The sequence below is a fragment of the Alexandromys fortis genome, unplaced genomic scaffold, assembly GCF_014885135.2.
Source record: "Alexandromys fortis isolate MF-2015 unplaced genomic scaffold, M_Fortis_MF-2015_v1.1 scaffold_43, whole genome shotgun sequence".
Classification (NCBI taxonomy): Eukaryota; Metazoa; Chordata; class Mammalia; order Rodentia; family Cricetidae; genus Alexandromys; species Alexandromys fortis.
Genome location: NW_026067928.1, coordinates 10,117,647 through 10,143,441, shown reverse-complemented (window position 1 = coordinate 10,143,441; position 25,795 = coordinate 10,117,647).

Below are 25,795 nucleotides of genomic sequence, written 5' to 3'. Positions count from 1 at the left end.
AAGGTGAATTGATTGTGTCTTGGGGAAAATAAGATTTTTATTGTGTTTGAACAAGATTCTCTAAATGTTTTTTTTTTCTTTTTTCAAGACAGGGTTTCTCTGTGGTTTTGGAGTCTGTCCTGGAACTAGCTCTTGTAGACCAGGCTGGTCTTGAACTCACAGAGATCCACATGCCTCTGCCTCCCAAGTGCTGGGATTAAAGGTGTGCGCCACTTCCGCCTGTCTAAGATTCTCTAAATTTAAATGGGTGTCTTAGCTGGTGATGTTTCTGTATTGTATTTCAAAAGACAAAATGTGAGAAATGTCAGCAGTGGCTCATTTATTTTAATGCAGAGTATTACTCCCTAAATTTAATTGTTTTAAAACAGGACAATACATACCCAAGTTTTTTAGCTTAAGCAATTATATATTCAGTCTTTCAAATTTCATATTAAGTGTTGTCAAAACATGATCCTAATTAAACCACGTTTTAGTAACAAAAATTGTTGAAACTATCATGATGAATATCTATATACAAATACAGAATACAATATGCAAAATTGATTCATGCTGTAAAAACCTGAAGACCATTCATTCCGGAGATTCCTTATTTGCTGAACTTTCTCTGCTGTGCCACTCTGATTTCTCAACCCTCTTTCCCTACCTGGTACTAGCTCTTGTAGTTCAGGTTGGCCTTGAACTCACAAAGAGCCTGCCCCTGCCTCCCGAGTGCTGGGATTAAAGGCGTGTGCTACCACTGCCCGGTCTGTGCATTCCTATACAATATCTTAATGAGTAAGATTTGTTATAGAATTCTTCAAACATTGTTACATATCTTGTGCAGAAAGGGACAATTATTTTATGGTATGCTTACCTACAACAATATTTTGGGAAAAAAAGTTCATCAGAAAAATCAACATTTAAAATGTGTTTTTATGCGCATTAGAAGATAACACTAGCTTAGGAAACAAGCTTTCAAGATGTACAGCCCAGCCCATGAAACCCAAAGGATTTACAGTACAGTATTAACTCAAGAAAAACTTCTACTGTTTTATTCTCTTCTTTGAGTATTTCATAATTTATATATAAATTTATCAGTCAGAAGCAACATAAATCAACAAGGATATTATGTTAAGTGTGTATGTAAACATAAAAATGCAAACCCAACTTTTTAAAAAGACAAAACTACAATAATGCAACTACAGTGACAAAAATACACACAATGAATGTGAACTTTAATTATAAAACAAGATTGTGAACCGAGTATTTAAAATCATTTCAATTATTCCATCTCAAGAAAAAAATTCAACCTGAATAAAACGCTGTTTTATAAAAGGCTTAAGCTGGAATGTTTGTTCATTGTAGATGCTTTTTAAAGAATCTGATAATGAAACCAGTTTCTATTCTAAAATAACTTTATGAAACACCATGAAATCCTGAAGCTGAATAGATTGCAGTGACCTATGCTCAATTATTTTCCTTCACTCTAAAGACATAAGGAGACCTTGATGAAGGTGGTGGAAGAGCACGGAGGGCAGGAATGAACCTAGCATGTCCCTCCTGCAGGTAAAGGATGTGACTTGACCTGACCCAGAGTCAATAAAGACACAGACACAAAGATAATAATAATAAAATATATTCTTAAAACTTTATCCTTTTAGTGCATAAATAATTCTTCTCCATGCAGAACTAAGACAGAGTGACACATTCTACTTATAGGATATCTCTGAGTAGGACATCAATGTTTTAATGCTTTGCTATACTGCATGAATTAAACAATTCATGCTATTGTATTTTTTAATCATGCCGATTCTTTGTAGGAAAATAGTGAATATGCATTATTATTTAAAAGAACATTTTCCTACAATCTCTTATTGCCAAATATTGCAGACCCTTCTGGCTCTGGTACGGAAAATGCAATGCTTGCACTTGTTAAAAAAGTATGACCCTTAATTCTCTGTAGGTCCATTTCTGGACCATTATGTCTCTAGAGATTCATAGCACACTGCTGTGATTACTACGCTAGAAGCACATCAATTTGAATAGAATTAGAAGGGAAAATTCTGAGTGGGTGCAAGTCATTCACACAACTTATATATATCACAGTTAACAATCGTGTCAATATGTCATGTTTTCTCCCATCTCTCCTGCTCCATCATTTGTTTGAAGCTTTACTCAGCCCTCACACAGTTCTCTCCCTATCCCCCAAAAGCTATCTCCATGCCTGTCCCATGTGTTATGCACATTTCTATGTACCCTGCAGCATCAGAAACTTTATTCAGCTCCTATTTTTGTAGTGTGAAATCTAGAAAATTAGGAAATAAAAATGAACCAAACCTTGTTCCTCAACTTCCACAGTATGTCATCATGAACCAGGAACAAGACAGCCAGAATCAAATGTACCCAGTGTTCTCACGCATGTGTGCAATCAAAAACAATTCTTAGAATTGGAGAGTAGAATAGTGGTTCCCAGAGCCCTGAACACTAGAGGAAGAGAGAATGGACAAAGGTTGGTCGATGGGAGAAATAAATTTTACTACTTCTTTGCAAAGTATGGTCACAAGAGAAAATGATAACATACTACATATTCAAATTAACTATAATAAAAGAATGTGAATATTTATACCACAAAAAATCATATCTGATGAGGAGCAGGATATACTTATTCTGTCTTTAATGTTTCCTGTTAATATACAGAAACACTAAACAATACTCCATAAAAACATTGTCCAATAACAGGTACAAACATCAATTATAAAATATTATTCATTGTAAACAAAAGAAATGAAGCATGATGGTACAAGTCTTCCAATAGCAAGAAGACTGTTCTGAGTTCAAACACCATCCTGATCTACTCTGTAACACCCAGTCTCACATAAAGCAACAATTCGAAGTACAAAGAGAATGACATACACTCAACTGGCTGTGTCTACTGTCATTGAGTAACTCTGGTGTCTCTACCTTGTAGGAAAGAAGAGAACCCGTGATCAAGATCATAAAATATAGAGGCTATGTTGATACTGATTCAAACCTTCTGGAATTTCTTCCTGTCCCTATGGCTTCAGGGATTCTGTCAGGAGGAGCATATCCTGGCAGAGATTAAGAGCTATACACAGTCTTGGATTTGTAGGACACTTAAATTCTTATTCACTCTAAAATGGTTTAACATGGGTGGAAGAAAACTTCCATATTTTAATTTTACCAAAAGCTGACAAGCCCTTTTTAAAGAAATCTTGATGGAACCTTATTATGCAAGGCTAATTCATTTTTTTATATGTTTTATTATTGCAAATGCAAAAATCTTAGCTTTTCCAAATGAGTAAACTTCAAATATCTCCTTCTTTTTTTCTTACGTCTACTCCAATTTATATAATTCACATATCCTGTCTTTTAAAATTAGATATATTTAATTTATCAAAAATAAGTAATAAACACAAGACTTTTCACCATTTTAAAAAAACTTTTCTAATGCTGGTCTGCATTTGAGAGTCCATTATCTTCAGAATCATCACTTTCGGCAGCTTTTTATAATTATTTTGTCACCTTTTATAAACCTCGAACTTTCCCACCTGTGCTGCCTACCTAACTACCCATAGCCTGACACCAATTCAGTAGCAGCATCCCAGTTCCTACGATTAATGAATTGAGTACATTAGAAACATTTGCACTCAAATACTAGTATTTTAGAAACATTGAAACTAAAAGTATGCATTGAAGCCAAAGATTATTTCAATATCCTTATATCTGTCCTTATTGGATTGATTTATCTCTGAGAAATGTATACATTTTTGTAAGTCTGTGCTATCTGATACTCAATATGGGACTGTAAATTCACTTCATTCAAACTAAGCAGCAAGAAAGAGTTTACAGCATGTTGTAGATGGATACCATGCAATAAAAACTGGGTCAAGAACAATACTCTTCAATTCAGCCTGATGTTTTCTTAAAGTTAAATAATAAGGACACAATAAGGAGAAAAAAAAGGAGAAATAGACATCAGATCCTCAGTTGTTGCTGTCCTATTTTTTTCTCCTTCCTTCTTCCCTTCTTTCTTTCTTTCCTTCCTTCCTTCCTTCCTTCCTTCCTTCCTTCCTTCCTTCCTTCCTTCCTTCTTTCTTTCTTTCTTTCTTTCTTTCTTTCTTTCTTTCTTTCCTATTGAAAGGGCTGCAATTCTAAGAAGACATTTGTATCTGCCTTAGTCTAGGCTATCCAAATCTTTGAATTCTTAACTATTAGTATCTTAGAATAGGACTGTATTTGGAGAGAAGAATTCCAAGATTCTCTTAAGGTAAAAAAAAAAAATCTAACCTTACAGAGATTCTTAAAAATAAACAAATAAACTTTGGCATCAGAATAATTAGGAAAATGTTAGTGACCATGTGAAGACAACTAGAAAAGAGCCTTCATCAGAAGCCCGGATGGAGTTCATAAGGATTCACTCCTACTGTGTCAACTTCTTCATTTTGGAAAATCAATATCAATACATACACATAAACTTTTATGTTATTTGAAGCAACATAACACTTTTATGTTATTTGAAGCTCTCCATATATGCTATATTTTTGACCGAATCAGCAAACTAAAATAATAATACACAAACAAAGACCAAAAAAAAAAGGAAACAACAAAAAATTAAGATAGCAACAAAACTTATAAATAAAAGCCCTCTATATTACAGGTAATGAAGTCAGGTTTGTAAGAAATGATTACTGACATGTATTTATAAATATTTCTTTTTCGAAAAATTTTCTGTGTGTGTTTCTGTGTGTGTACATCATATGTTTGTGGGTGCATTTTGAGACCAGAAGAGGTCATCAGAACCCCTAGAGCTAGACTTACAGGAAGATATGTCACTAAATGGGAATGCTTAGTACTAAATACATTACCCTGGAAGAGTAGTAAGTGTTATTAACAGATGGGCCATATCTCCAACCCTCAGGTTCTCTTTAAAAGGATATGAAACTTATAAAAATAAATAAATAAATTCTCCTTATATGAATAAACATGTGAATTCTGTGAGGGATGCTGAATTAATAACTATCAGCAGAATGATAGCAAGTGATGTAGGTCATAAGTAAACTCCACTGTTCAGAAACATTTCACAGTCTGACAATTCTTAAGGTATTGTTCTGTGTACGAAAAAGTTTCCTCAATTCGGGACTCCTTTGAATTCATCTGAAGCTGATGTCAAACAATAGAAAAAGTCCTTTGATTTCCTTTATTAGTATCCCGTGTCAAGATTTTACCTATATTCTTGAGTGTTGTACTTGAACTTGGCTTTTTTCAGCCATCTCTCTTCCACAGAAAGGTACTCAACCCCAACTTCACCCTTGCTCGTGTTTTCAGACTTATTCTCATATTTCTTACTATTTCCCCTTTCTCTTTATTTTGTGAATTCAGAAATCTAAAGTTAAATATTTCTATTAAAATTTAGTAACTAGAATTTCTTCACTATGCTTTCCAGATTTGACTTGTTTGATTTTCATCATTTGCACATATATGAAATTTATTAATCCTTTACATCTTCTCCTGTCAAAACAATAAAAAGGGTAAATGTAATGTGCAAACTTCCTAATTAGTAAATCTATAGAACTCAATTATGTGCGGATAACTCAGCCCTTATTTGTCTAAAATGATTGGAATAAAATCGTCTTAGATAAGTTCCGTTGGAAAAAAGAAACCATTCACCAATGTCAGCAAAATATTCCACTCCATACATATTTTCTCTGAGTGACAGAAAAGTGTCTCTAGTATCCAGAAGGCTTTTCAATTTTAAACTTAATAGAACCATTGTGAGAAGATTTCTTACTTGGAATCTAATAAATCTGGGTTCAAGGTTGACTGAGTTGAAAGCAAAAGTTCTATAAGTGGGTCGTTAGCAAGAATAATGAGATTCTAAGAGTACCCAGTGCAATTTATACCTTTTGTTTCCTTGACTTTTGTATCACACCTTATAAAAATGGTGTCAAATATTGGTCACTGGATGAAAATTATTCATATATTGCAACTCACAGCCACTGGACACATTTTTAACAATATCATGATTCAGTATTTTGAGTCATTCTGCTATTCTTCCAAGCCTTTTTCTTCCCAGGTGAAGTATGTCTCTCAATAGAAAATGCCAGTTATCTATGTTTCGAATGTCCTTCAACGCCATTCAAAGACACCACGCAGAATTCTTAGAAGTAACACTATGGGCAACATTGGGTCTTTAGTGTCCCAATGAAAGGGATTCTATTTCTTTTTGCCACAAATAAGTACTGAAACAGTTACTATAGAATATTCTCTTCCCTGAGTTCTAATGGAAAACAACCAAGTTGTCCAATTTGTAAAAACATCTTCTACATCATTATGTACAGTATAGTGTTTTGAATGAGAATAGCCTTTATAGGCTTGTGTATTTGAATACTTGGTCCATAGTTGGTAGAAGTGTTTAGGAAGGACTAAGAAGTATGGTTTTATTGGTAGCTGTTGCCACTGAATGTGGGACTGGAGGTTTCAATATCTAACGACATTCCTAGATAGCTTGCTTGCTACAGCATACTTCTTTCTTATGGTCTGCTTCTACTTTGTGTCAGTAGATTTCCTTGGCAGATACCCCAAGACTCTCTCATCTCCAACATCTGTGGGTCTCCAAGGCAATTTAGGCTTAGTCTTCACAGCTTCAAACAATGCTTCTCTGGGCCTCTATTCAGGGATGCTACTGACATAAATCTGACCTCAGAGGCTTAACTTCATCTTAGAGTGGGATTCCATAACCACTTTCCTGTATTGTTGACTCTAAAGCCAGAACCACGTAGACAAAGTCAACAAGTTCTGCTACTTGCTGTACCTGGAACATTGCCCTTTTTTTTCAAGTACGTTTTCATCAGCTTTATGATTCCATTGACTTCCTTCACTGCATAAGCTTGACTGTATGGGAACTCACTCTGTAGACCAGGCTGGCCTTGAACACAGATATCCGACAGTCGCTGCATTCTGAGTACTGGGATTAATGGTGTGCTCCACGATTCCCATCGTAAGCTTTTCTTTAATTGCTTTTTTTTTTTTTACAAGTTGGAAGCTTAAGTGGGTAGGGTCTTGCATTGAGGTCACCAGTCCTTTAATTACACTTACCATCAGGCTTCCCCTTAATCTCTTTACACTTGCTGGTGCTCCTGTTAGCCTCCAACTGCACATTTATTTTAATATTTTCCTTTCTCAGTTTGCTCCTTTTCATTACAGATCTACGTAAGTTTGGCCACTAATAGGCTCCACAGTCAAATCTCGATTTTTTGTAAATATCCTTTGCAAAGCTGTCCATCAATAAATTGAATTTAGCCTCAGGCAGATTTTGTAGACCAGAGCAGAAAACAAATACATTCTTCGCTGAAATATCACAAGAATAATTTCTAGACTACATATTCTTCTTCTTCTCCTCTGAAATCTCTTGCCTTGGGCCGTCACATAGAAATCACTCGCACTACCGCTGTCTTCCATGTTCCTACTAGTATTAAGCCCTGGTAAAAGTGTCTAATTGCTTTTCTAGCTAAAGTCCCAAAGTCCTCCAAATTCCTACAAATAAAAGCAGAGTCTGGCCAGTCACATTAGTAACCTAGTTTCTGTTATCAACATCCATCTAAATTAGGGTTCCTATCACTGTGAAAAGATACTATGATCACACCAATTCTTAAAAAGGAAAATATTTAATTGAGGTGGCTTCGAGTTTCGAGGTTTAGTCAATCATCATCGTCGTAGGTAGCATAGCAACATTCAGGTAGACATCGTGATATTGGAATAGCTGAGAGCTCTGCATCCAGACATCATGTAAGACAGCGACACTGGGCCAGACTTGAACGTCAGAACTGTCAAATCCCTCTTCCAGTAATACCCTTCTAAGAAGGCCACACCTAATACACCAATACCAGACCTCCTAATATTACCACAACCTATGAATCTATAGGGACCATTTCCATTCAAATCAAAACAATCATCAAAGTGTCTATTTGTATTAGATGGTGATGGCCCAAGAAGTCGAGCCTAAGAGAGTACAAAATGCTCAGCCACATATGCAACTTGTCCTCCTCCTAAATACTAGGAAAAGTTGAAGAAGTAGGTGCAGAGTATGAGATCCAAAGGCAGTGGTTGAAGGTGAAGAAGCTGTGTTCTCAAGACATAGCAGTACAACTGCACAAATAAAGTCAGAAAAGTTCCAACATCAAATCTCTGAACAACCAATCCAGATCCAATCTCAGAATGTAAGTGGGTGTTGAGCAAAAAGAATCTCAACCCTACACATGACACAACTGTTATTTATTAGCTGCTGAGAGAGGGAAAGATTCTTTTCTCAAAGTGGACAGTCCCTGCTAAGTCAACCACTAAAAGTATAGCAATACCATTTTTTTTGGTATATTCAAAGGATGCTAAATCATACCACAAGGACATGTGCTTAAGTATGTTCATAGCAGCATTGTTTGTTATAGCCAGAACCTGGAAACCTAAATGCCCCTCATCTGAAGAATGGATAAGGAAGATGTGGTACATATATGCAATGGAGTACTACACAGCAGAAAAAAAAATAATGACTTCTTGAAATTTGCAGGCAAATGGATGAAGCTAAAATCATCATATTTACTGAGGTAACCCAGACCCAAAAAGACAATTATCATATATATTAACTCATAAGTAGCTTTTTAACATAAAAAGAAGAAAACCAGCCTACAAATCACAATCCCAGAGAACCTAGACAACAATGGACCCTAAGAGAGATATACATGGATCTAACCTACATGGGAAGGTCTCCTGAGTAAATTGGGAAAATGTGGACCATGGAAGAGGGAAGAAAGCAGGGGGGGGGGAGGGAAGAGAGAGGAGCACAGAAAAAATGTTTAGTTCAATAAAATCAGTAAAAAAGTATAACAATATTTGGTCAGCATGAATTAATCTATAAATGTTAGAATTATCCATTCTTCCATTGAGAGGCATCTAAGGGGATGTCCCCTGCTAGGTCCTTGGGCAGCAGCGGAGAGAGTGCCTGTACTGGCCTTCTCCCATAGCCACACTGATGAATATCTTGAATATCACCATAGAACCTTCATCTGGCGATGGATGGAGATAAAGACAGAGACCCTGGAGCACTGGACTGAGCTCCCAAGGTACATATGAAGAGCAGAAGAAGGGAGAATATGAGCAAGGAAGTCAGTACTGCAAGGGGTTGGTCCACCCAGTGAGACAGTGTGACTGATCTAATGGGAGCTCACCAAGGCCAGCTGGACTGGGACTGAACGAGCTTGTGATTAAACCGGACTCTCTGAATGTGGCTGACAATGGGAGCTGACTGAGAAGCCAATGATAATGGCACTGGGATTTGATTCTACTGCATATACTGTTTTTTTGGGATCCTAGTCTGTTTGGATGCACACCTTCCTAGACCTGGATAGAAGGGGGAGGGCCTTGGACTTCCTACAGGGCAGGGTACCCTGACTCCTCTTAGGACTGGAAAGGGAGGGAGCAGGGGAGGGATGAAGTAGGAAGGAAATGGGAAAAGAGGAGGAAGTGGAAATATTTAATAAATAAATGAAAATAATAGTACATAATAAATAAATAAATAAATGTTAGAAACAAAAAATACAGTGTTGATGAAAAAGGAATTGTTGTGGATATTTTTAGTTGGTGGAAGGATGGTGAACATGATCAATACTTGTTATGCAAATTTTCAAAGTACTGCTGTATTTTTAAGAGTATTATCTACCCTTTCAAGTATCCTATAAATACAGGTATAGATTTTTAATATTATTTTTGGTACAGGTTTTATATCCCTTAGATTTACCATTGATTCTTTTGTCATATATGAAAATGTCTATATGCTCTTTGTTTTTCCTTCATAAGTTTGAAGGCCTCAGTACAGATTTTATCAAGAAACAGTTATGATTCATAAACTTTGTTTTTTATGATCTAGGTAACCTCAAAATTGGTCATAAAATTTTGTATAGTCCTACCCTACCAGAAAGTGATGTTTGGGATGCAAACACACACACACACACACAACACACTAATAATAATAATAATAATAATAATAATAATAATAATAATAATATAATTCATTGATAATTAATAACCCCAAATTACTTCCATGCATGTTTCTCAATATTCCTTCACACTGATAAATGATCCAGGATTGTAAATACCCCAAAAATCTGTAAGATTCTTACCTGTGAATAGGAATTTGGCAGTAGACATTTTACAGGTCTCCTGGACTACACTGGAAAAGATGTTAGTGCTCAGTCTTGTAATTCTAAAAATTTGTTGTCTGATATGCCTTGAGAAAAGACCCCTAGAACAGGTGTGTGACTGTGTCTGATGTCTCTCAATAAGCAACCACACTTGAGGAGCCATTGCTTGAGACAAATCAAGTCTGGCTTAATCTGTGCATCTCTGTTACTGACATTTTTTTGAATCTAAAAGCAAGAGACAGAAACAGGCTTCTGATTTTAAGTTTCAAATAAAAGAGTAACTTAAGCTCCTTTTTATTCAACATGAATTTTTGCTGCTTTATAAATGCTATCTTAATTTTCAGTCTATTTTTTTTCCTGGTTGACCCCATGAACCTTGCTGCTCAAACCCTACTGCTTGCTATGCGATATATAGTATATCGATTTGATATATCTGGGGAAGAGGAAAGTTTGATTCTGACCAAACTGCTCTTTGTATTTGTCAGTATTTTAGCTATAGAGGAAACATTATGACCCTGGAAGAGTTGTTGCTAGTAATGGGCCATGTGTATTACTTCACAATATTACACAATTCACAACTTTCTTCACAAAGCAGGTATCAGTTATGCCAATTAGATCCTAAATTCTCTGAGATTTAGGTTTAGTATTGCACTGAAGATAAATAGATGTTGTCATAGAAAAAGATTTCCAACTATGTAAACTAGGTTTACACTGAACACTAAAAGACATAATATTTAATTTTCATTTAAAATATTAAAATGTTCATGATTCATTTTATCTTGTAAATTTTAAATCTTAAATGTAACTAATAATTCATATGTATTAAGCATGGTCATTAAATAGTAGTCAAAATGTGAATTATATACACCACAGATATATATATATTTACCTTTAAAAATGAATATGAATATATAATTTTGTTATCAAATCCAATTTTAGTTAGCAATATATAATTATGCTTCTCAACCAGAATTTCTTGCAAGGAACTTTTAAAATTTTTAAAGTGTCACTTTGTATTTAAGGTAGTTAGACCTTTCAGAATTTTGATAATTCTGAAATTTGTTTTTATTTTATTTTTATGAAGGCCTCAAAATGATCATTTTATATAGCAAGAATTTTAGAAAACTCAATGGCATTAAGAATTCTATAATTCTCTTTCTTGTTCACAGCTGAATATATCAGTATTGGTCTGCCAAAAAGACAAAACTTGAAAAAAGATTTAAAACTCACACACAAGAAAAAGAATTCTTTTCTTTACCTGTCTTCAGGAAACATTTTTAAGCACTAAAAAGATAGAACACCCTGGGGGCTGTTTGACAGATAAATAGAACAATTGCCTGAGAGAGGGACTTCAAAGAAGTGTCTAGAAAAAAGTCACTATATTAAATGTAGAAAACTACTCTCCTAAAGGACCCCAATTGAAATACTAGTTCACATAATAAAAATTAAAGATAAAAGTGAAGGAAATCAAACATAAATCTAATGAAACTCATTTTGGTAAAGAAATAGAACAAGGGCCATTAGACTGTCTAAATTACATTTACTACTTTGCAGTCATTCCGATAATCATTACCTAAAGCTAATGTTAACCTAATGCTTTAAAAAAAATCACTTCTCATTACATACTGTACTTCAAAACACAAAACCCATAATGGCCTGAATCTCAAAGTGTTAAAACTTGACTTCTCAATTACCCTGATTTCCTATAATACTTAAATCAATCTCTAAAGACAATTTAGGTATCTGACATGGTACATGTACCTTTCGTTTTTTATTTCAAGCAATTTCTGTAATCACTCGTTTCTTCCCATCAGTGCTGCAAATTGGATGGCTTCATTGATCTGTTTTCATTCTGTACATTGAGAATTCATGAAACATTGTGCTGTGGATTTTACTTTGTTCCATAAGCACCGATTACCTTTGTTATTGTAAAATATCGGCATTTTTCTAGGAAATGACCTCCCTTCCCTCCATCCTCACTACTCCGTTGGAGGATTTGAGCCATGGAGCGTGACCACTTGTAAGACAAAGGAATATTGTGTGTGGCACACCTATCTTGAAATTTTCCCAATTGCTGTAAAAAATTGTATGTCATAGTATGTTGACTGAGGTTTCTGTCCTGCCTGGTAGAGCAGCTGTTTAATCCCACAGAAAAGTACGGAGGTCTAAATTAGTTATAAACTATTAGCTCAGGCTTTTTATTAACTCTTATATTTTACATCTTAACCCACCAATCTTGTCGATGTTAGCCATGTAGCTTGGTACCTTTATCAGCAAGGCATTCCCATCTTGCTTCCTCGGTGTCTGGCTTCCACTATGACTACATCAGACCGACTCTCCTTTTCCCAGAATTTTCCTGTTCTTGTAGCCCTGACTCTACTTTCTGCCTGGTCACCATTTCTGGCTACTGGAAAATCAGTGTTTTATTAAAATACAAGTAACAAACCTTTATAAAGTACAAGACCATTGTCCCACAGCACTTCCCCTTGAATTCTTTTTTCAAAACAAGAATTCTGAACCTAATCTCCCTTTCTTCCTGACCATTATGCATAACAACTTGTAACTATCATTCTAAATAAAGACAAACATCTATAATTCAGTTTATGGGAAGGAATGTAGGTGTAGTTTTCTAGGCCATTTCCTGCTGATTGGGGGTACTGATAATCTTATAGGAACCTAAGAAAAATGTAGAATTATTATCAAGTCCTGACTGGAGTATTCTAAGTTTTGATCATCTCAGCCAGCAGTCTTGACTGTTCTGGATGTAGAGCTCAGCCATCTGGGCCATCTGCTCCTATCAGAGATTTCTCGGGGGGAGGGGGGATCTTCCTTGATCAAACCTGATTTTTCTTAAACCAGAACTGATCCACAGCTTCTCATTTCCTGTAGAAGCAAAAACAAAACCTCTTCTCCAAAGTAACATATCTTTTGACTTAAATATTGACGTCAAGGCATTCTTAAATTGTCACATGAAATCAAGTGGCAAATCTTTACAAAGCACAAGACCATTGTCCTAGAGCAATATGAGGCTCATATAGGTAGCTTGTTTCAGGTGTGGGAACTTCCTGGTCTTGCTGAGCCTTGTTCTACAAAGGCTCCTTGAGATAATGGAGCTAGCAAGAGAGAGAGAGAGAGAGAGANAGAGAGAGAGAGAGAGAGAGAGAGAGAGAGAGAGAGAGAGAGAGAGAGAGAGAGAAATAGAGAGAGAGAAATAGAGAATAAAGAAATAGAGGATGCAGAAGGAGCAAAAAATAACATGATCATAGCTGATTTCAAGATTCCAGTTTTCTCTAAGACTTGTGGCCTCACTTACCTAATGGGTTTTTTCCTGAGTCTGCTTGAGTTGGGTTTTATTTGTGACTATTAATGCATGAAAAGCCAATCAAAGATAAACATTAGAGATGATGTTTTATTTAATACTTCACTCATTTTTCTAACGTGAATGTAGAATATTATATAGTGCTTTAAAAAAACACATATTTATAATCTCACAGCTCCTTAGTGCACAAGTCTCAAATGAGTCTTCCTTATATGCAATCAATTAAATCAGCAGAATCTGTTGTAAAGAGGCTGCTTGTTGGTTCCCAGCAGCTTGGCAGGTCAGACCCGAAATAATGACACAGAAACGATATTATTTAAATTACTGTTTGGCCAATTACATATGTGTACTGTTAGCTAGTTCTTATATCTAGAATTAATCCATCTCCCATATTTTATATTTTACCACAAGGTTTGTGAACTTCTGGCAAGGTTTCAGCATGGCTGTCTCTGGCTGCAGCTGAATGGCTTATCCCTGATTATGCCCTTCTTTCTCCCAGCATTCAGTTTCACTTTCCTCATCTAGCTAAGTTCTGCTCCGGTATAGGTTCAAAACAGTTTTATTTTCTTTTATTCGTTAATGGTAATCACAGCATACAGATGGGAATCCCACATCAAAAATGTTATTTTATTTTGTTATTAAAAGATAACATTTTTCTAACATTTTCTAGTATCATTAGTTTCTTGTAGCTATTGCTTGCTATTTCATTAACTATTCAAAGACAACAGTAAATCATTTATATCTCACTTATTCTTGATTTTCTTAAAAAATGGAAAAAAGAAGAAAAAGAAAAAGCCTTATATTTAAACCTTTCTTTCCAATTTATGCTGCCCACATAATCTTGACTATGTAGACAATCATTTAAGTATGGTCAGTCTAGCAGAGACTACACTTCTAAAGAAAACAGGCCTTTCTTTTCCAAGAAGCTATTAATTGTCAGTAACTATTCAGCTCAGAATAAAATTGTATTCTCACCTCTCCTTTCTATGCTGGAAGTTTTTAATGACATTTATGTTGCTGTCTGTCACTGCAGGGAGTTCATATTCACAACTTCTCTGCCATGTCCTAAAAACATTGTCATCTATTGACTATAGATCTCAGAATCTTCCAAACACTGTGTATACTATGAAGCCTGACTTTATGAGGAAGGTATATGATGTAGATATATAGTTGAGGCTGTGAAATCTGAAGTCTCCGCACCTTGACTGGGTATTTGTGTTAGTCACTATCTACTTCATATAGCAGCTTAATTAATCAGGGGGATTTCACTTATCTATGAGTATAACAATAAATCATTAGGAGTTGATTTAATACTATGCCCATCTGGCAGAATTACAGTATTATGTTCTCCCCTAGGGTCTATAATATGTCTGCCACAACGTTTGGACCAATAATGGTACCAGATAGGGGTTTCATTTTGATGTCGGGAACTTAAACACATAATAACCTTCCAAGATGTCAATGTCACTGCTCTACCAGTGGGTATGTCTTGCCAGCACAGTCACTGTTGTCAGAACTGGATAAAACCAAAAATTCATTTGTCCTCTGGGAGTACATAATGTGAAATCTAAGCTGCTTGATTGCTCTAGATTCTATGCCTCAAATTCTTGGTGTTTGCAGCATAAGGTCTAACTATTGAGTTCTCTAAGGTAATTGATAAGTTTGAGAAAAGCCTTCAGTATTTAGGAATTCATAGATTTCAATGGCTAAAAGAGGTAGCTTATTTTCAACATTGGCATTCTATGTGTTTTCATGTGTTATCTATTAGGAGTATTGCAACTCCTCTAAATTGTTACTGTTAATCCCAAAGATGTGAGGGGAAGTACATTGCCTCAAAAAGTTATGGCAAAATTATTTAAAACAAGCTATTATATAAATTAAGCAATTGGCTAAAGCAAACTTTTTTATTAACATACACGTACTCTTCTCTTCCTAAAGGCTAGGTTCAAGCAATCAGTTTGAGATCTGAGGAAATCAAGGTTTTTATAGTCATGGGTAAGGGTTTCCAAATGGGCATTTAGAAGGCAAAAATATGTGGGCTTAGAGTATCAGAACGTAAGTATAACAAGTTAGTCATAAGAACCTTCTGCCAGGTTGTCATAACAATGTAGTCATAACAGACTTTTGATACAAAGGTAGGTTTCAAGATGGTTATTACAAATTTTTGAAATGAAGATATGTTTCTGTTTCCTGAAACAAGCAGTTCAGAACCATTTTTCCTTAAGGTTAAAGATGGGAAATAGCCCAGCTCTTGAGAAACATAATGGCTTTCTGGGGCATTTGCTTATATAAGCAACCTGGTTTGTCTTTATTATTAATTTTAAGCCTAAGATAGAGGCAGCCTTGTTCATCCTAACTCCATTTTAATTTCTATTGCATATGTGTATGCATACATTTTAGGAGTTTCTACACATTTCCATTTAAAAGTCATCTATGTAGAAAAATTTTAGTTCAGGGAAACATTCTGTTCTTGTAATTCAAGTTGGTTATATGAACAAACTGTGATTCACTGTGAAGTATAGACATTATCTAACCTTTTGTACCATTTAAAGTAACCTACCCAACAAGTATATTTCCTAAAAACAAGTCAAGGTTATATTGCCTCTAGTGATTAACTTTGCTTCTGACTCAGAACTCATAGGGCAGAGAAAGAAAACTCCCACTCTCTTCAAATATGATCATAATTGCAAACACAGTCAGTGGCCAAGGACTACAGAGTAAGACCAAGTCTTTGTTATATTAGTCATAAGAATAAAAAGATGTTATTTTCCATTGTGCAAAATTGTCTGTGATATTTATGTTACACATCAACAGCAATATGATTTTATGATACTCAAAAATATGCTTTCATGTTTTCAAAAATCTTAAAATTTACAAAATGTACATACAACTGATGTAGGATTCCCTTCTTTATGCCATGAATATCATTGGCTAATAAAGGAACTGCTCTGGGCCTGTAGCAGAGCTATAGGGGAACAGAGTTAGGTGGGGGAAAACTAAACTGAATGTTGGGAGAAAGAAGGCAGATTCAGGGAGAAGCCATGGAGCTGCCACTGGAGACGGATGTGCTGAAACTTTGCTGATAGGCCATGACCTCATGGTGATGCACAGATTAATAGAGATGGGTTAAATTTAAGATGTAAGAGTCAGCCAATAAGAAGCTAGAGATAGTGGGCCAAGCAGTGATTAAAATAATATTTTCTGTGTGAATATTTTGGGGCTAAGCAGCTGGAAACTAACTATTGGCCTCCTTACTACATATAACTAGTAGCAATCTATTTCCATAATTTTCTTCATTATATTTCTTTGTTTATTGCACACACTTCAATGGAGATGTACATGTTCACACATATCATGAAATATAGATACATATATTTATCAGTATATTTGTTTTTAGGGGAAAAAAGCCAGAAATATTGCTTTAAAGCTAGACTTTAAAAGTCAGCCCATTTATTTAAGACTAGGTGTTTTTTGAATTGACAAGTAGGAAGATGATTTTGCACTGCGAGATGCTAAATAAATATTCAGCTTCTAATCATTACATCAGAGTGGTGGATGTGGTCAAGTTTTGACAGCTGAACATTTCTCCAGACATTGTTAAAATTCTAATGTGAAGAATAAAAATTTACCTACAGAAGAATGGCATATACAAAATATTCTAGCATAAGACTTCTAGAAACACTGGGATGCAGAAAAGAAATGCCCAAATCTAGATAACTCATGCTTCATTGAGTAAAATCTTGGATAATAGTTTAAATAAATAATCTGATTCATTAACTTTTCTTTTTATGGTTAATGGTAATGACTATTTAAATTACCATCTTTACAGACCCTACGGTCATCTGGGAGGACATACAAGTAAAAGATTATCTTTACCATTTTGCCCTGTCAGCATATATATGAGTGTTTGTCTTAATTGGCATGAAAACATTTTCCTAAAAGTAGGTAACACTATTTCCAGATTTTACATCTCAGACAATATTTATATATGTGCTTTTTAGTTCAAATGTCATATAATAAATTGTTGCATATTTATAGTAGGCCAGGAAGTATGCTGAGTCATGTATAAACAAATTGTTACCACATATAATCCTGTCCTTGTCTGTCAGCATTACGTTCCCTTATTTCTTCTAATTTGGAATGGCACTGCAGACCTAGAATGAGTACGCTCAGCACAGTGCCAGGGCTCTAAAGTCACAGACATACATTTGTACTGAGGCTGAGAGTTTCCGAGCTAGCTGCCCTCTTCCTTGAATTTGACTAACTGCATCCAAGCTGCCCGAACCCTGAGCTCTGTGGCTACAGGAATGATGGATCTTCTTAATCTTCTCTTGTATCCTTCCTTTTATTCTCTTGCCAATCACTAGTAACCACATGCAGACCCTGCTGAACTGAGATAATTTCCTCTAGCCAGGAAGCGCTTCGCCTCTTTTAGTCTCCAGACCCCAGAAATACTATTTTTCACTTTGGCCTCCTTACTTTCACACATGGAAGTGAAAGGCAGAAATCACTGGATTTTGACAACACTGCTTGGCTAAGTTGCGATTTCAATTTTGCCCTGCTCCCCACTGTTGGCTTTGTTTCTTCCATGCTGCAGATCTTGCTGTTTTTAATAAACTCACCTTGCTCTCTTGCTCATTTTCATCAGCACATATGGAAAACACCAGGGTTATCTTTTTAAACCTACTCTTCTGGAAGAAAATTTAAATAACCTGAGCTGAAATCATCACTTGGGATTATCGAGGCCCTTGAGGGGAGTGTGGTGAACAGCGAGAATAATAATGCCATACCAGAAGAAAAGATACAAAGAAACTTACTTGGCACTAAAATGATTTGAGGAGTAGCCTGTGGCTTTTAAAGTCCTGAGCAAGGATTGAGTAAAATTGTCTTCTTAAAATTAAAAGTTTTAAATCAATGTATCAGCTGCAGAAAAATAAAATAGCTTTTAAATTGAAGAGAGAAATAAGAAGATATGGATGGAAATAGAAAAACTCTATCCTGAGTGAGATAACCTAGACCCAAAAAGATGAATATGGTATGTACTCACTCATTAGTGGATTCTAGCCATAAACAAAGGACATTGAGCCTATAGTTGGCGATCCTAGGGAAGCTAAGTAATAAGGTGAACCCAAAGAAAAAACATATATAGATCCTCCCTGAAATTGGAAGCAGACAAGATCGCCAGGTTAAAATCAGGAGTATGGAAGTGAAGTTGGGGTGGGAGAAAGGGGAGGAGGAGAGAGAAGGGAGAAAGGGAGGGTTGGGGATAGCTTGGGGAGTGGGATGGTTAAGATGGAGAAAGGATGGATATGGGAGCAGGAAACAAGATATCATAATTGAGGGAGCATTTTGGGGTTGGCAAGAGGCTTGACTCTAGAGGGGTTCCCAGGTGTCCATAGGGATGTCCCCAGCTAGGCCCCTGGGCAGTGGAGAACAGGGTGCCTGAACTGGCCTTGTTCCATAGTCAGACTGATGACTATCTTTCATATCACCGTAGAACCTTCGTCTGGAAACAGATGGAGATAGAGACAGAGACCCACATCAGAGCACTGGACTGAGCTCCCAAGGTCCAGTTGAAGAGCAGAAGAAGAAAGAATGTGAGCAAGGAAGTCGGGACCATGAGGGGTTGGTCCACCCACTGAAACAGTGTGCCTGAGCTAATGGGAGCTCACCAAATTCAGCTGGACTGGAACTGAAGCAGCATGGGATCAAACATCAGCTCTGGGGCAGACTGAGAAGCCAATGATAATGTCACTGGGATTTGTCTCTACTGCCTGTACTGGCTTTTTGGGATCCTAGTCTGTTTGGATGCACACCTTCCTAAGCCTGGATGGAGCCGGGAGGGCCTGAGTTATCCCACAGTGCAGGGTATCCTGCCCTCTCTTAGGACGGGAGGGGGAGTGAGGAGTGGGAGGGAAGTGGGAGGAGGGGAGGAAGTGGAAATTTTGATTGGTATTATTTATAAAGTAATAAAAAATAATCTGCTAAAAAAAAGAAAAGTTCTGGTCATAATGGTTAAGGGGTAAATACACAGGATTCATCCATAGACTGAAAGTTGTGAAGACCCATGACTCGGCGAATTTTTATTCTTTTGTTCTCTAGTATTTTGTGGTGATCTTTCTCTAATTTGAAGATAGTAATGACAATTCAAAAAATCACAAATCCTATCTTATAAAATTGTCAACCCAGCATTCAAGTGCAGTGAATGGGACATCCACTGCATAGTTTTTTTTTTCTTTTCTTTTTCATGCAATATAAGACAATCTACTTGTGAAGCATCCTCTCTAGTACGATCTTATTAAATACTTTTGAAATCTATGTTCAGTGGGGGAAGATAATGAGAATAATTCATACAGATTAGTGATTACCCATCTCTAATCTCAGATACTTAAAGATTTACAATTTGCATCTTGGCTTTCCATTTTTTCCTCTGTAATGGTTGCCTTTAGTTGTCAACTTATGGGGGCCTAGACCACAATGGACAGTGATATCCCTAATATCCCATATTAGGAAGGTAGCTGAGCAAGCAATGGAAAAGAAGCCAGTTAGTACTATTCTTATGTGGTCTCTGCTTCAGTTCCAACATCTAGAATTATGTCTTGAGTGTCTTGGTTTCCCTTGATGAATATAACTTTTAAAAAGAAATAACCATTCACTCAAGTTTCCTTTGGGCAATGATTTGTTACAGCAACAAAAAACATACTGGGTAGTCCTGAGACAATTTATTATACAACTGATATCCATTCTTATCTCATGTAGTTTAATGCTTTCATCGTTATCATAACTAATATTTATGCTGAATTACCTACAGTAGTTTCTTAACTTTCAATGAGGCTTGGTGGGAAGCACAGCTGTTATCATTATCATTACAAGCAGTGCTCACCAGAGCCATAGGCTATATGACAAAACTTCAGATTCTGGGAACCTCTCCATTTGTACAGGAGGAAAAGGAATTTAAATGACCCCAAATCAGTGTCAGCTGTTACTGTTGGCCTTGGTTGGCTCACAGAGATTGTCTACGCCCTGTAACTGAGACAAGACATACTACGGATGAAATATTTGGAAGACTAGAGTTCTAACCTGAAGCCACCTTTCTGTGGTCTACCTTTCATAATACTAGAAAGTAATTTACAAACTTCTAAGTGAAAGAAACAATCAATAGTCCTATCTATTTCTGGCACCTATGAACAATAACAGTGACCAGCATGTCAAGATATTCCTAAAGGGGTCATAGTGACACATCATGAAAGTAAGCTAATAGCTGTCTAATTGGATCATCTGGGCTCATTCAATAGAAAAGAAATAATGCCCAGTACTGGAAATTTAACCAACTACTCATAAGTGCACAACTTTAGAAAAGAAGCCACTAATGGTAAATTAAATATACACTAAAATTTATACTTAAGTACACAGATAAGTGTAGCTTTTACCCCTCAACACATGGCCATTTCTTTAGAGAAAATGAAGATTATTATGGAATATTACTACTGTCACAAAATTGAGATTGATGAATTATGGAGACACAGACCCAGCTGATACTTTTGCAATACAACTCCTGCAGGCGAGGTTCAGGAAACATCAAAAAAGAAGGAGTGGGAATGATTGAAACAATCAGAAAATCAGTAAGTTGGCTGTGAAAATTGTCTGCTAGAATTACCAGACAGGTGGACCAATGGAATCGAATCAAGGACACTGATATCGATTCACATACCTAAAAACACCTGATTTTTGACAAAGAAAATAAAGTGGAAAAAAGAGAGCTTCTTCAACAAATGGTGCTGGCATCACTGGTTGTCGACTTGTAGAAAAATGCAAATAGATCCATATCTATCACCATGTACAAACCTCAATTCCAAATGGATCAACAACCTCAACATAAAACTAAACACATTGGACCTCATAGAATAGAGAGTGGGATGTAGCCTTGAATGCATTGATACAGGATGATAATTTCTAAATATAACACCAGTTAACACAGACACTGAGAGTAATAATTAATAAATGAAGTCTCCTGAAATTGAAAAGTAAGGCACAGGACATGGTCAATTAGACAAAATGGCAGCGTACAGGATGGGAAAAGGTCTTGACCAACCTCACATCTGACAGGGGGCTAATCTCCAAAATTTACAAAGAACTCAAGGAAATAGATATCAAAAGACCAAATAATCCAAACAAAAATAAATGTGGTACAGATCTAAACAGAGAATTCTCAACAGAGGAAGGTCAAATGGCTTAAGACACTTAAGGAAATGATCAACATCCCTAGTCATCAGAGAAATGCAAATCAAAGCAACTCTGAGTTACCATCTTAGACCTATCAGATTGGTCAAGTACAAAGATTCTGATGACAGCTTATATGAGAGAGTATGTTCAGTAAGGGGAATATTCCATAATTGCTGGTAGGAGTGAAAACTTGTACAGCCACTTTTGAAATCAATATGGCGGTTTCTCAGAAAATTGGGACTCATTCTACCTCAAGACCCAGAAACATCATTTTAGGCATACACCCAAAAGGAAGCACATTCATACAACAAGAACATTTGCTCAACTATGTTTATAACAGCATTATTGATAAGAATCAGAACTTGGACACAACCTAGATGTCCCTCAGCTAAACAATAGATAAGAAAAATATTGTACATTTTCACAAAGAAATAGTACTCTGCAGTAAAAACAACGGCATCTTGAAATTTGCAAGCAAAAGGACAGAACTAAAAAAGCCCGAGTGCGGTAACCAAGATAAATAAATACAATATTTATTCACTCATAAATAAATAATAGAAATAAAGACAAAAAAACCCAGCTTACAGCCCACAACACTAGAGAACCTAGGTAACAAAGAGGACCCTAAGACATACATGGATTCACCAAGAAAAGGGAAAAAAGACAAGATCTCCTGAGTAAATTGGGAGCGTGGAGGGCAGGGGGAAGGGTGGAAGAGGAGAGGAGAATCAGGGGAAAATGTATAGCACATGCCTATCCAAACAACTAAAATTAAAAAAAAATAGATACACAAGATAAATTCAAATTTACATAAAAGAAACAATCAGGATACCTCATTATTATTGCTGCCTAAAAAGATATGAACAATGACAATATCAACAGACATGTTAACATTGAAGGGTGAAATATTATGATTTTCTACACTTAGAAAAAGTACTATATAAAAAAAATGATGCTTGAGAGAGGGAGAATTAGCCATCCATAAATGGGCCCCTTAATTTCTTTTCAATTCAAAATGGTAGAGCATGAAATTGTACCTACCCAAACATATTTAAACATACTCAGCAGTGATATATATAATATTTATTTACATAAATATATAAAATTATAATAAGAGGTAGAGACCTTCAATTTGAAAAGGTGTGAGAAGGGATTGAAGAGAGGTATTAGAAGGAGAAAAGTGATGTAAATTTTCTCTTTAAAATTAACTTTAAAAGAGAAAAATAGAAAAGGCATGAATAAGGGCAAAAGCAGTCAAAGGAAATGAGGAGATAAGAGAGAAATAGGGTAGTGCATATGATCAAAATATATTGTACATGTGTTTGAAGTTATGAAAGCCAAAATAATATACACTCCCAAATAAATTTCAGGACAGATTATTAACGATCATGAGTCTTTCCCTGATTATTCCTGGAGAGAGATAATTGGCTGCTTCCTAATAAGAATTCTTTTAAATGAAATATCAATATTTATTGTATAACGTTTTTAGAAATAATTATATTACTTTATTGACTATTTGATTCCAAGTTAATCATAATCTATAGATTAAAGAAAAATAACAGTTTAAGGGCATAATATGAAAAAGTTCTCATTCTGTGCATAATAATATTTATGCCAACATATATGCAGAAACATAAGATTACCATATTACTAGAGATGTTAGGCTCTAGACTGAAATTCCAACTGCTTACCGTCTACTTCACCAAATTAAAACTAATTCAATTTTCTTTCTTTTGCTTTTATAAATATGAAATGGGCACATCACTTATTTCAAGATCATTATGATTGTTATATTATGAATATTAAATAATAAAACAACATATTTGTAATTAATTATTATGAATATTATCTAACCAGTTTCAGTTTAAGGAAAAAGAGAAGCTGATTTTTTTTAAATCTACTTATAAATTATTTGATTACATGCACAATATGCCTTTAAATTTTGCTGTAAATGTTTCCACTGAATACTAATATAATCAGCTGAATATTTTGAAAGAAGGATGATTTAAAACCATACACTATCAATGTTTGATAATTATCATCAAATGGTGGAGTTTATACACAGGTGACTTTGAAGATTATTTCCACAGAGAAAACAATTACATTTTACACAAGTACAATTTAACCTCAAGGAGGAGAAGGAAAAGGAAGAGACAGAAGTTGGGAGAGATTGAAGGTGAAGAGTAAGAGAGAATGGGTGTGAATGTGTGCAGAGAAAGAGTCAAGGGGTGCATGTAGCCCTCAAAAACTTACCTCTGACCATATTCCTTCAAAGAACCTATTAGAATATAGCAAACCAGTTATAAACACAATTATTGTTTACTAATTAATGATTAATCCATGGGTTGAATTAGTAATTAGGTACATAATCCAGTCACCTGTCACTGGGTAACAAATACTCAACACAAGAGCCTTTATGGGGCACTTCATATATAAATGATAGCATGAAATATATTAGTTGTTCCTACCTAACAGGTCCAGTTTTAGTGGCAATATGAATCCTAGTGAAGATGAACTGCTTCAATCATTCTAGAGAACCCATGTGCCTACTATATCTGGTAGTCTCTGATAATGCCAACTACATGGAATATAGAAAATAGCTCATATAAATGATCTCATATGAAATGTATTTCAGGAACAAATGGTTTGAGGAACAAACAAGAAGGAAACTTTCTTATTCTGTATAGCTTATAACGACAGTAGTTATGTTAAATGTAAAGGTGTATGGTAGAAAACTGGAATATCAAGAAAAATATTTTCCTTTTGTTAAGGCACATAAATTATTCTCAAAAAGAGACAGTATTCTCTTCTGTTTTAGTGCACATTTTATGTTTTTATTGCTACTTGTAAATAGGGCCTGATTTGGGGGCTTTCTGATCACAACATTGCCTGGGCTTAGCTTGACTCACATGTCTCCCTTTTATAAGTGATTTTCTGCATGGTTTCCAAATCAAGTTTGGCGATGTTTTAGCCAAAATTGACTAAGGTAAATTCATTCCTGCTTTCAGAGCTCCAGAATTAACTATCTAGCTTTTGGCCCCACTCAACTTCAAAGCTTGCAAATGGCATGAAAAACAAATTGGTCTCACATGTCAAGCATGATCAATTTAATTTTGTGAAATGCTAAGATCTTTGTGGGATTTTGTGTCATTCAAAAGAAGCAAGTGTGACATTGAAGAGCTTAGCTGTTAGCGATTCTAGGTTGAAAGGAAGCCAACAATTTGCAATCATCATGGTCATTTAGAACCTTCCTTGTGACTCTCAGTGCAGCTTTGCTTTATTTTCAGATCTTTGTTCCTGGAAGTTCTTTGTTTCCTAAACCTTGACATTGTGGAGAACTACATGCTAGTTTAGAGAAGACTCCAACCCACTTTCTTTTCTCCCATGTAGCCACGTTTTAATAAACATCTTATACAAAGAAACATCATCACTTTGTGGTATCCAAGTTTTCATGTTTTATTTTTTTTATTTGCTTGTTTATTTGTTTTCTTTGTTTATGCTTTCTTTTCATTGTAGAGTCAATGAATGATTTCAGGGTAACTCTGCTGGCAGGATTCCCAGCCTTTCTCTAGCAAGAACAAAGTAGTAATTGCTCTCTCTCTCTCTCTCTCTCTCTCTCTCTCTCTCTCTCTCTCTCTCTCTCTCTCTCTCTGTGTGTGTGTGTGTGTGTGTGTGTGTGTGCGCACACGCGTGCGCACACATGTGTGTAGTAGGGAAGTAGGTAGTAGTGAACCAAATTAATACTCACTGTATTCTGAGAGTATTTTTACACTAGAATTTTACCCACCGTAATGGAATTTGTATCCAGAAAAATGGATGATTTTAATTACTTTATTAAGCAATGATGGTATAGTCCTTTATTTCTAAGACATGAGAGAGGCCAGATATCTATAAGTATTAAGCCAATGTGTGCTTTTGTACTGTGCCCTTAAAAGAGGGGGGGGGGAAGAAAAAAACAAAACTATCATAGTATAACTACACTTTTCAGGCTTCTTAATGGGAGGAAGGTTTTTTTTTTTTTTTTTTTTTTTTTTTTTTGATTTTCGAGACAGGGTTTTTCCGT